At 38.0% G+C, this 13,771-nt stretch overlaps 1 protein-coding gene across 1 annotated transcript in view; it reads left to right on the top strand.

The window, feature by feature from the left end:
* The first annotated feature begins 10,493 nt into the window (after positions 1 to 10,493).
* Positions 10,494 to 13,771, top strand: part of zbtb16a (zinc finger and BTB domain containing 16a) — a 192,576-nt gene continuing 189,298 nt past the window's right edge. The window contains exons 1-2 of the mRNA XM_016676911.1: positions 10,494 to 10,593; positions 13,378 to 13,504. The gene's annotated coding sequence lies outside the window, so the exon portion shown is untranslated. The remainder of the gene's footprint in view (positions 10,594 to 13,377; positions 13,505 to 13,771) is intronic.

A 13,771-nucleotide genomic window follows, 5' to 3' on the forward strand; every position in this document is an offset into this window, starting at 1 on the left:
ACTAAAAATGATGAGCTCAGTGTAAAAGAAAATGTAAGAAACAAACTGAAATTTTTGAGCAGATTTTGATCAGTATCTCCAGTCAGAAATGTTCTATGTTACAGCGAAACTTTATTTAATAAAACTTTAATTGAATTTTACTTTTTTTTCAGTCACGTTTTATTCAAATTAATTTATTTTAAATAACCTAATATTTGTTATAAAGTTTTTAATATTGCCTGTAGCTTTTGGGAAGGGTGGATGTATTTTGGTTCTGAATATATAAAATAAAAACCTTTAAATTAGAAAAAAAACAAAAATCCATACATTTATTCACCATTTTCAAGTAAATCTGCTTATTCCACAGAGTTAATTATTGCACAAGTTTGTTAATTTTCCTGTTCAATTCTTTATGAAATAAAACTTGACAACATTCAACAAGTTCATTTTAGAAGGTTAATTAGTCAGGCTATCTGCAGCCAGCTGCTGCACAGGCCGTTTGTAGTTTACCAAGCGCAGATTTAGCAGATCAGTGAGCTCCTTTCTCTGCTGGGAATATTTCCAAATGGCTAAATTTGCCTCTCTTGTGAGTGAGGGGAAAACAGAGCACCCTACCTTCACCCAGATGACCTGCAGCGTAACGCGTAAACCTGAGAGGTTCTGTTCAGTAACGGCTTCAGGTCTGCTGAGCAACACAACCTCAACATGAAAACAGAATCCTGTTGACCTTCATATAATTAGACGTTAGTATTTAAAGATTAATACACATTTTAACATTCAGTTTATACTTTTTATTCTAAATATACTTAGTCATGTTGCATGTGTTCAGCTCCCATAATAGACGAGAATACAGAAACAGATGAGTATAAACAACCCTCGGCCGTTAATGCTCTTCTTCAAGATGTGAAAAATTGAAACTAAAGGCTCTTTGGAAACTAAAATCTGAATTTCTACACAGGAGAATAATCAGAATTTTATCGCCTTGATGTATTAAACACAAGGAGAAACTGGGACATCCAGCCAAAGATTGTTCGACTTAAAAGTTTTCCTGTAAGGCTGTCAACTGTTAACATATTTATAATGTACATCCTTAGATCAAAATTCCTTCAGAGTAAAAGTAATGAAAAACAAAAGAAACATGCTTTGACAAACACATGCACAACTTACACGGACTGATTTTTAACAGGGTTTATTTTGATCAACATGTACTTTTACATACTGACCACCAGAGGGCAGCATGGCCCCAGTTGTAACATAGGCCTAACCCTGAACGACTGATCTCGGGCCTTTTTTCTACACATGGAGATAAATATTAGGACATTTTAGTTAGCAAATATGACTGAAATTATTTTATTGTAGTTGAGGTTCTATGTGTTCATCAAAACCGTTGAGATTAAAATATTTTAGTTTTTCACTGGTTGAATTAGAATTTTTGAAACCTAAAAATTACCTAAATGCATGTAAATTAAATTATATGTAAATTACCTAAAAATAAATTAAAGCTCAGTTATTGCTTGTTAGACTGAAACTCCTGTCATAAACTTAGTTATTCTTTGATGAATTGGGGTCACTAGTAATCTCCATTTAGACGTACCTGCTGACATCTGGAGATATTTATCTTGTCTTTCCTATTTTGAAGTGGTTCTAAGTAAAATAGACTTTGTTCTCGCCACATTGTGATATATTTATGCACATATGTCATATTTGAAAGGTTTGCTTGTTAATATCTGGTTTATAAATTCTAAAACATCCTAGGCTGAAACTGAATGGAGGATGCTGCATTATGGCATGTGCATTCAAATCCATTTGGATAACAATAGAATTAAGCAAAATTTTGAAACCCAAAATCTTACCAGGTATTTTTGGTCTAATCTGTAGTGAAATAAGACAAAACTAAATTAGGTATATAAAGTAACTTTTCAACAACATATAGGAACTTGCTGTAAGCCAATATTTCCTTAATATTGATAGAAAATGACTAGTTCCAGATTGCATCACTAATATTATGGGAAAAATTTTATTTCTTATAAGTGAAATTATCTGCTGATAGAACAAGTACTTAATTATGTAATTAAAAGAAGCTCCTATTTCTTGCTAAACAGTTACTTGTAAGTTAGTTTTGTCTTTTTTTAAGTGTATTAAGATATTTGCACTAAAAACCAGACAAAAATGCTGAAAGTTTGTGTTTTCAAGTGAAGTTAATTTCTTCTGATGAGCTTATAAAATTTTACGTATTCTTTGTTCCTTAAATGATAAATATTTTAAACCCAGCATCTTTCAAATTCATCCAATCATATTTAGCTATAATTTAGATAGAATCTTTTGAAAGCCTGATTTTTATTGATCCCATTGGATCTCATTTTAGTGCTGCAGTGCATTACTAAACTGCTTTCCCTTCTTCTGTGGGCTAAAACCCAGTTTTTATTTCCTTTAATCTTCTTTCACCACTTGAACAAACATCGACTACATTTCCATACAAGTGCAGCGGCGCTCTGCTTCACAAGAGCAGCTAAATAAGATCTTCATATGGGTCAGGAGAACCAAACAATCCGCCGTCAGGCTCAAAGCTCCGTCTCATTCCTACGGAGACCGTCATCATTTCGCCCCCCACCACCCCTCCAGATCTGCACACAGCAGATTAGGGTCCTTTCAGCCGCGCCGTCCCTCCCCCGAACGGCAACAATGCTGCAGTGTGCTCCTCTCTGGCCTCGGACCGATGCTGCACACTGATAACTACCGACACACAGCTCAGCCTCGTGGTTCTCACCTGTCTGACTTCACACACACAGAGTGAAGTGCTGTGTTAAGCTGTTCAACACACACCACTGTCTCATGTTTAAATAGGGCATTACTCACCTTGGAGTGTATTAGCCAATGCTGGTGGCAGTTTTTTGTCTTTGAAAACTTTCCATGTGCAGCGTGTTTCAGCCATTAGTTCCCTTGTCAGAGAAAACAGCCACAAACGCATGTTGTAAGAACGCTGACCTGCAAGTCCGGCTCTGCCCTCCACAGATGCAGGCATGCTGGGCAGAGACGAGCAGAAAGCTTCAAAAGGCAGCAGCACATCTCACACAATTCACAATTCAATTCAAAGCTACTTTATTCATCCCAAGGGGAAATTAAATGTTGTTGTAACTCATATCATCCAAGTTTCTTCGGAGTCGATGTGGATGGTGATGCTGTGGAACAACCTAGAGTCAAAGCAGCTTCAGTTATTACAGCTAGAAACCAGAGATCAGGCTGAAATCTGACTGTAGTGATGAACTCTGACCTGAGACGCATAGAGACGACTACAAAGTCGGCCTTCTGTCATCCGAAGAACATCTCCAGGATTAAATGACTAACAAATAAGAAACTCATCCATGTTTATGGTTAGTCACATCGATCGACTGCAACACTTTCTTCACAGTTCTGCCGGGGGAAAAAATCAGTTTTCCAGCTGCAGCTGATCCAGAACGCTGCTGCAATCTGGTCCTGCTCTGCATCCATGAAACCTCTTTTTTCAGCTCCGGTGGGGTCAGAGGTCACAATTCAGGTGTAACTTGAGCTTCGGTGATGCCTTTCTTCCGTGGTCAGCTCAGGCGGATGGTGCAACGGGAACGGTTAAATACCCTTCACCGTTAATGTTCCGACTGTGTAACAGGAGGCGTCTGAGGTTTTCCTTCTGTGCCATCTAAATAACCATTTATTGATGTGTAAATGTTTGCTTAGTAACTTCATTTAGTTCAATTAAAGGTGGGATTTTTTTTTAAAATTTGTCCTTGAGAGATTATGCTCCGGCCATAAAAGCAGAATGTTTTTCAAGGTGTTTTACTCTCAATGGAGGAGCCAATAAGGGGTGCTGCAGGTATCTGAAGGATTGCTTCTAAAGACATGTCCCTCATGGCTTAATGTGGTGGGAAAAGTTGCCTGCCAGCATCAGAAACTCTCTGAAACAGACCGTTCCTAATTTTATTTCAGATTTTATTCCCATCTTGGCAGAATGAGTACCAAGTCATTTTAGTGAAAAAAGAGTTCTTTCTTCTGACTGAAATAAACACATCCACGCCAGAGAGACAAATCTTTTTATGCTCATGTTAATCTCTCAGTGCTGCTTATCCGACTTCCTGTGCTTTATTAAACATGTTTAAATGATTAAAGTTTTGCTCTTCTCTTAGGTACCGACCTGATTTCCTTTCCCCCTCTGTTGTAAACACCGAACCGCCGTCACTTGAGCTGAAGTGATTGGCTGAAACAGGAGGCCGTGCTTCCCGTCAAAGTCAGCTTTGTGGAAAAGATTAGAAAGCAGTTTGGAGTTTAGCAAACCTTGAGCTGCAGCTCGGTTTGAAATAAATCTAAGCTGATGTTTGCGCCGTGGAACCTTCTGCTCTCTTCGTCCTCCTTCCTCCCAGATTTCTGGGGAACAATCATTTGAGAGATGTTTTGTTCTCCCGGTTCTGCTGAGCCACGTCTCACTTTCCTCATTTCCAGGCCGCTCCCGCCGTCACGGGTTCTCCTCCCCCCACGTTGCCTGAGCACAGAGGCGGCCAAGCGTGCATACCGATCCAGAACACTCTGCTTCATCTCTGTTTCCCAACCTTTAAATCACATCCGAGTTGCATCACAGCAGATGAGCAGACTGACTTATTTCGTTCCCATGCTGAAAACTCTCCGTTTCTCTCAAGCCGTCTCCGGAAGCCACAGAAAGAGAACGTCCTGCTTATCGGCGAGCTGCTCCGTCAGGAGACGTCGGTGTGTTTACTACGCAAAGTTATTGATCATAATACGGAAATAAACTTGTTTTATTGGGATTATATGGAATGGAAAACAATAGCTTAGAAAGAAAATAGTCGATGCAACATTTTCTTTTCAATAATGTTTCAGATTCATCTCCTTTAATGTGACATAGAAAACTGAGACAGCTGACACAACAAATCGGATTTATGGCTGAGCTACAAGAAGACTGTTGAAAGAAGGGAATAAGAAGTCCTGTTCCTAGTCATTTAGGGGACCTCAGATTATGGAAAGAGACATTCACCTCAGACTGCACTAATATGAACATTTCTGCTTTTCATGAGATGAACCACACATGCAGGAGAGCTAACCTGGGTCCCTATGGCCGCCGCTGGCTTCTCCTTAGCAGCCTGCGGAAAAACTGAGACCGGGGAGGAAGTTCAGCTTTCAACAGGAAACCGTCCCTGAACATACAGCCACAGATGAAATGGGATTATGAGCTGCTTTCTATAAAGTTACACAGTCAAAAACTAACAGAAATAATTTGGATCATTTAGCCTGTTAAGCCACAGTTTCACCATGTTATTCATTCATCTATAAATGTCACATTTTTTAGATAAATATTTATGTAGCAAGCCAAATATTTAGTTTACAAACTAAATATTTGCTCCAAACTAAAAATGTTGTTTGGAGTTAGATTTTCATTTCAAGCTAAACATTTATCTTGCTAAATAATAAGCTAAATATTTAGTTTGAGGCTAAATATTTAGCTTGGAGCTAGATATATTTAGCTTGCTGAATAAATTTCTATCTTGAAACTATGACATTTATAAATAATACATAACCTGAGGAAAATTGACCCCACATTGTTTTCTCTTACATCAGGCCAAATAATCTAAAGTATTAGATTATTTGGCCTGATGTAACTTTTTGTTACAGTCAAAAAGTTACAGTCTGTTACTTTTTGACTGTAACATTGCAAAATGGCACCCCAGACTGGATGGTTCACATGAACTGGACTTCGGCTGATTCATGTGTCATAGTGGCCTAGTCAAAGTCTAGGCTTAATTGTAACAGAATCTGTGATAACACTTGCTATTCCAACACCCTCTCAATATAATCTGACTGAGTTTGTAATATTTTGCAAAGAGCGATTGGCTCAAACTTCCATCTTATCATGAGTAGAGGCGGTAGAGACTGGCAGCTTTAACTGCAGCAACATCTGTTTCTAAAACATTTAAATGACGGGACTGAACAGAAATAGATGTCACCCTTTTCAGATCTTTGATTCTAAAACAAAATGTGTTGGGTTAGGGTTTGCAGCTATGTTCTGGAGTGTGTGTTGGGTTTGTGGACCCGCATTATCAATGAGGTCAGACACTGACTTGAATGAATGAGTGAGTGAGTGAGTGAAAGCTTGTGCCAGAGTTGTGGATTCAGATTTTTTTTTTGTTTGTTTGTTTTTACGATGATGAACTCGCTTCCATTTGGAGCCCAAACAGAAGCTAAGCTAATCAGTCAGTGTAGAAATTAGAATTTTATTTAAGAAAGAATTACTTTTTAAGAATGGACCCAAAGTAAATGTATTTTCTAGATTTTTAAGTGAGATTATGCTTCCTCAAAGAGAAACACATTTACTTCATCTTTACAGTGCTGTATAATAAACATGGCTAGCACCAGAAGCTGAGTGCAGGAGGAAATGTATGGCCCCCATGCAGGAAAACACTACAGTGAACTGGCATTCTGTTTTTTTCAGGATGACCAGTGACCCAGATCCCCCCCCAGTTCTCCCACCCAGACCCCTCCCGTCCCCCCACCTCCCCCTGCCAGATCCCTCTGTGTTTCTGTATCCTCTCATTGCTCCGGTTCTCCCAGAGAACATCACCAGGAGTTTCAGCAAATTACAGAACTCATGCTTTTTGATCAGGAAATCTCCAGAAGATGGGGAGGAGGTGGGGGGAGGGGGGCTTCTTCTTCAAAGAAATAACTTCCCACTTCACTTCTTAAGCTGAACAAAAACTCCTTTTAAATGAATGGCTTTTGCTCACAGCGTGAGGCCGCAGCTGGCAGCATTGTTGCCCACTCCCGTCCTCTGGTCACAGAGCGGACATGCAGAGGATGAAGGGATGAGAGGGACGGGGGGTGGAGGGGGGGTCAACAGGTACACACATGAAACAACTGCAATTATTGGCCTGATTCCTCTGACAGTGGCCGATGTCAAACTGGAGAAAGTGTTGACTGGTCCATTTATCTGTCCTTTTGTTATTTCACTTCCTCTGATGTCTTTTACTTTGAAATCATCAAATAATGTGGAAACAGCAGAACATGCTATTACTTTACTATGGATGGATGGATGGATGGATGGATGGATGGATGGATGGATGGATGGATGGATGGATGGATGGATGGAACAACTGAAAAAGAGACTTTGTCACTAAATTGTCATCTGGTAATGAAGTGACCAGATGTTTTGACCAGAATGTGTCTTTTAAATCCCATATTAAACACGTTTCTAGGAAATTAGGGATTTGTTTTTTCCAGGAGTGATGCTGAAAAACTGGAGACTAGATTACTGAAATTCTTAGCTATCAGAAAGTCCATAACATGTTAGCAAAGCAGCAAGAGTTCCGCTGAAAATGAAAAAAGAGAGATCATTTTCATTCCTGTTGTAGCTTCCCTTCGTTGGCTCCCTGATAAATCCACCATTAAATCTAGGATTCTCCGTCTCACATTTAGATCTTTCGGTTAACCCATGTTCTGTTTGGCTGTGTTGCGTCTGAGGGAGCTGTCCTCCTGTTAAACGGGAGTTTTTCCTCTCCACTGTCGCGACATGCATGCTCTGTGTGAAGGATTGCTCTAAAGTCAATAACTTGATGCAGTCTGCTTGGTTTTCTTAAACAGAAAACTCTTTAAATCAGTTTTCATAATGAACTGAACTTGATGGCTTTTTGTTAACTCGTGTGGTTTTCCGTTGCAGCTGTCGTCCATCTGCCTCAAGGTTTGCTTTGTTGTGCTTTTACAGCTGATGAATACCATTGCCTGTTCATCACCTTAAACCAGTTTGTCCTCGCTGCTCTGACTTTATGCCATTTTCGTCCACACAGGCCATTCTTTGTAAACCTCAGAGATAGTTATGCTGGGAAAATCTGGCACCAACGACCGTGCACAGCTCGAAATCACCGAAATCCAGTTTCTTCCTTATTCTGAAGCTCGCTCTGCACTTGGCTGGTGATTACATCATTCATATACCTTGTAGCTCGACCAAAATTGTGATGTTGCCAGGCAACTTCTAGGACGCGTGAACATAGAATGAAGCATGAGATCTAAATCTCTCGACGTCTTTGAGGCGTGTTATTGCTTAGCGTGACGTTAGTTAAAATGAAGCCACATCTGCATTGTTGCTCTGTTGCCTGAGAAGATGTTGAAGTGGGAAATGTGTTTTTTGGGGGTTTTTTTTCATTCTCAGTGGAAGTTTTTATAAGAGTACGCCTAACCTGGCAGTTAATTAACAACCTAACTCGTTTTTATTGCTCTGTTAAACCTTTAAACCATGCAACCAAGAAAAGTGAGTTAGAAATCAAGACCAGAGGGACAAAAATTACTCTTATTAAAGTCATTATAATCCTTTCCATAGCGGATTAAAGTTAATCTTTTCGGGCTAGAAAAGATGAACTTATAACGACTCCTAAAGTTAGACACCCTGTGGTAAAATAAAGCTAAATATGACATTTATGCTACACAAACCTTAGACCTTTCAGTTTCTATGACTGTGTAATATTTGGCCACTTAACCAGTAAAAATAAATGAAATCTATCAACTGGTGAGGACGTTTTCTCTAAATGACCCCACAGAAGACATATGAAAAACTGATACTATTCATAATTCATCCACTGCAAAAAGAAAAAGAAAAAAAAAGAAAAAAAAGGAAACATGTTGATGCTGCCACCATGTTTTACTGAAAAAAGTGTTCTTTTGAGCACTTTGTTGTTAACCCCATAGCATGATGCTGCCACCACCATGTTTTTTGAGGACATTATATTCTTTCGGTGGAGAACAGTGTTGGTTCTTTCTGGGTTTTTTTTTTTATTTTTTTTTTTGAGTGTTAAAATTAAAATAATTTTAAAATAAAACAAAGTTTTATTCTAAAACAACATTTTATTTTACAAGGTGACTGCAATATTTTTATTTTTTTAATTGTTTACTTTTTCATCTGAATTGTCCAGGATATGGGCCTCAAGTTGGAAACATTTAGTGGCTGAGACCTTACATTTTCAAGTCTTCTGTTTGATTCATGCCAGTGATTCAGTTTTATTATCTGTCATTCAGCAGTTCTAACAAGATCCCAATGGTCTTGATTGAAGTTACAATACTGTTTAAAATGAAATGTGTATTTGTGTCATCCTGCATGATTCCCTCACAGACACTGGAAACCGAAGACTGAAGTGATGAAGGATTAGCTGTGAGGGGCTTCCCTGCAGTGACCGGGCCTTCTGGTTTCACCAGCACTGTAAGGTGATTACTCTGTCGTTTGCCATCGGTCCACTGGTTAAACACTATGGACACACAAGCTTGGCTGGCCCTTCTCTGTACAATAGGAATGAGAGTTTTTACATGCCTTTCGTTTCCCAGCAGAACGGGGAAGAAAAGGAGAGAAAATGATAAAGAAGTTTGGATTTGGGCTTCCTTCACAGCAACGCTTTCCCTGCAGTTCATGGCTGCCTGTGGGGGAAACTGGAGCTACAAAACAGAAGGAGCTGGTAAAGCAGTGAAACGTTCTCATTCATCTCTGTAAATGCAAACGAGCAAAGAAAGTGTGGAGCACAACATTTCATCACAGAGTAATAACATCTACACATCTGGTTTGACTTCTGTACAAACATGCAAAAAAAGAAAGAAAAAAAAACAATTTAGGGATTACTTTATTAAATACTAGTAATAATAACAATAAATCAAATTATTTTACTAATTCAATAAAAGAGAAATTGTTTATTCTTGTTATATGGATAGTAACACTGCCTGCTTTAGATGGAAAGAATCTCCTAAGAAAAAAATATTCTCTAGTTTTGGTAATTTTGTCTTTTCATTGTTTGGAATTTATTCATTTTATTTCTAAAGTGCAACAGAAGTTTTTTTTGTTGTTGTTGTTGCTGTTGTTGTTGTTTTAGTGTAGATTGAGTTAAACCCCGTAGAGCAGAGCATACCTTGTTCAGATTTTGAAGGGTGGCTCTGCTAGAATGCCTCTCACAAGATGGCGGCGATACTGACGAATGAGTCACACGACCTATGTTAAAGCTCAACAACCAACAGGTAGGAGACTGTTCAATTTTTGACTAAATTAAGCATTTTTTTTTTAATTTTACATTTTTGCCTTTATGTGTCTAATTTGCAATAATACACAAATGTTGTAGCAAACATTAACATAAATTATATTGTAGTAGTAGCCGTACTAATTATTTTTATTTTGTGTTCTACATAAAGGCAATAAGATCAATGTATTATTTCTATATAAGCACCACGACCCTCTGAAAAACAGTTTTTCAGTAAGAACTTTGTTTAATTAGAACCATGTATGTCGCATCATCCCCTGCTGCATTCATTAATTCTCGAAAGGTCTTGCCATACAAAATTTTGTTTTCGTTTGTTGTTGGTTTTGTTTGTGGAGTTTCTCCGTGTGTTCTGTTCATGCAATTAGATTTTGTTAAGTGTTGTTATGATTTATGGTCTCTTAATGTCTCTGTTCAGCTCCTGTTGTTCATTTTCCAGTTTCTCTCAGTCCGTTCTCTTCCCTCCCCGCTGCACCTCGTCAGTAATCAGCCACCTGCCTCTCGTCAGCAGTCACCTTCCTTTGGATTTCAGCTCCTGGTCTGTTCGCTGCTTGGATCCATGTCCTGGGTTTCTCCTGTAGGTTCATTATTTTTAATCATTTTCACTGAAGTTTCATTCCGTTTTTGGAACTTTTGACTAGAAAAATGAGATTTAAAGCAACATAGATGTCACATTTATGTTCTATATATTTGAATATTGCTGAAATGTCCATTAAGTTTAGTAGTTCAGTTCACAAAGTGAAACACATTAATGTGATTAATTCCACACAGAGTGATGTTTTCAAGTCTTTATTGCTGGAAATTATGATGTTCTGCTTCCAGCAAATGAAAACACAACAGTTGACATTAGAATATTACATCAGACCATAAAAAATGTTTTAAAGACAGAAATGTGAGCTGAGTGAAAAGTATGGTTAGAGGTTATTTTTAAAAGTTTCTTTTAAACTAATAAGGGAGCCTGATTGGAAGTTATATTCTCAATGACAGAGTGACTGTACATAAAATTAAGAGCCATTTGATTTCCAGGACATTCCTCACTCATTAAGTCATTTATTGGTTCGTGTATTTAGTCAATTATTTGTTTCTTCAGGTCTTGTCTAATGTGAAAAACCTGCAGACAATTATTTATCAAATTAAAAACACTAGTTTTAAAGCAGTAACTGTTTTCTAACAATAAATCTGTATTTTATATGGATTTTTTCCTTTTTATTTTATTTTAAAATCTCACCGTCTTTCTTTGTAGACTTCATTCTCCACTTCACGACTAGTTCTTTTATTCATTGCAGTGACGTGAGATGAATCTGAGTCCACGTATTTAGCAGTAAGTTAGCTTTTCTCTGGGCGTTTTGGCCCAGCAAAGACGTCTGTGCAATCTCCTGTGAGAGGAAAGAGGCTATTAAGCAGCTCTTCAGGAAAGGAATCAGACTGAGAGCTGCTGAAAGCAGGCAGAAAAACAAATTCACACTGCTGGTGTAAACTGGAGAGTGGGAAGGAGTGTTTGTTTGATGTCTTAAATCGGATTTATTGTAAATATTTGTGCGTGTTGAAAGGGGAAAAAAAAAATAAAATGCTGTTTCTGTTTTAATATACAGACAAAAATGTTGTCTGTGGTCCAACATATGGTTGATATCTAGCCCAGTCAGAAGGCGAACCACAGACCTCGGCATTCGAGCAAGATTTCTGCTCATTTTATTGCTAAGAGACAAGACAACCAGAAAATATGGCCGCCAGTAAAGACTGTGAAACATTACACACAGACGTCCCATTTAACAGAGAATAAAGTTAATCTTACTGTTGAAGGACAGCAGGTTTAGTCTTTTTGAAAGCGTTAATTCCAACAAAATATAGCACTATTTGTTTCTTTCTTGAAGTAATTATTTTCAATTCAAATTGCTTAATAAAGATGATTTTAAAGCTGACTTTAAAAAGCAGAAATGTTTAATGTTTTAGGTCGGATAGAAATATCTTTTAATAGAACAACAAGTAAGAATAAGAGCATGTGCAATAAGAGCAAATTTACTACATTAGAAAGAACCGTAAAGTTGTCAAAACTAGCATACTCTGATTCAAAGGGGCAATTTAAAACAGTAGGCTTTTTCCAAGAATATGGAAAAACTGAAAAATTGCACCAGGGATGCTATTAGTGCAGCTGACAAAATCGTTTTGTCAGTAATCTGACAAATTGTCAGTAAATGAGAAAATGTCAGATTACCAAGTGAGTAACCAATGTCCTTTTTTTCCTTCAACAAACCTGATTCTGCGATTGATGTGGCACTAAAATCCAAGATGGCGTCACCCACCTTCTGGTGATGCTCCTTGCATTGTGCCAGGCGGTAGGGACGTCGCCGTTAGCTGTTTAGCTCGCAGTGGAAGCTGATTAAATGCTGGGCAACTAATGCAAATATGTACAGATTTTATTTGGGAAGACTAAAACTCCTCAATGTTGTTAAAGAATAAAAAACAACACAGGAGTAAACAACAGAACAGTTTTAAATCATAAACAGATGAGAGGAAGGGAGATTATAGTAACAAAAGTCCGTTGGTAGTTTAAGTATTCCTTCTCTACAAATGAATCTAAAAGGCAACATTTTAATACTAAAAAATAATTACAATACAATCTTAACTTTCGAAAGATGTTGCATCTGTGAAGGTCTGTGGTGGAAAAAAGTGCATTGAGTGAAATCCCTCTGATTCATGCGGTCGGTCTGCAGCTCATGAAGACGGAGCGGAGCAGCGACTCGCTCCTCTAACATCCCTGCTTCTCTGCTGCCGTTTCTGCTTTTTCCAGAGCAGAAGATCAGCTGACAGTGAGTGAGTGTAAATGGGTTCAAATATGTTAATTATTAATGAGAAAATTACCCCACCGTGGTCCGTGTGGGGTTTAGTGTTTGTCTCAGCAGCTTTATGGTCAAAACACTTTTCCCTGTGACCTCCCAAAGCAGAACAGATTCAGACAGTTTGGAAGGATGTAAGGAGAAGTGAACACTTTATGATATATTAAGGATAATTAAGTGATTTTCAATGAGACGCATAAAAGTATCCTCTTCCTTTGGGGTCTTCACAAAGGACACTTTGAAGACTTTGATTCACAAACCTGTGAAAATAAGAATAGACTTTTATTAAGATGACCTGAGATTTTCCTTCCATCAAACTTTCATCAGCTAAAAGAAAAATATTTTTTTAAAATAAATAAACTTGTCTTTATTCCAAACATCTGCATAAACCTGACAGCCTTTGAAAGCAAAATAAATATTCTGAAAACTCAAACAAGTTCACTGGATACAACTTTTCATTTAGCAACAAGAGCATTTCTCATTCAGAAATCAAATCAAATTGACCCCAGTGTTTCCCTTTGCCATAGATGTGACGGGATGCAGAGGCCCAGTGTGGAGTCAAGCTGTTCTTCAAAATGGGAAACACAGGAATGGAAGAGTCGGCTCTGTTCAGATGAGATGAAGTCTTAGTTCTCCAGGAGTAAAACAGTCCAGGTGAGTCTGGTCTGGACGAAGTTATGAATATTTAATAAAAGCTCTGTTAATTATGTTGGAAGATCTGTGATGCGGTGAGTCTGTCATCTTAGAAATACCAGAATATTTCAAACAAATGTTTTTTTTTCCTGCCAAAAAACTGAACTTCTATGATTAGATAAACCATACCAGAAATGTGCAGAAATTGTTCTCTATTTAATATTGCTTAAATTTAGGATAACTCAGATGTGGTTTTGACACATTATGAACAATATAAGAAGCTCAGGC

This window comes from Poecilia formosa, unplaced genomic scaffold (assembly GCF_000485575.1).
Source record: "Poecilia formosa unplaced genomic scaffold, Poecilia_formosa-5.1.2 Scaffold143, whole genome shotgun sequence".
Taxonomy (NCBI): Eukaryota; Metazoa; Chordata; class Actinopteri; order Cyprinodontiformes; family Poeciliidae; genus Poecilia; species Poecilia formosa.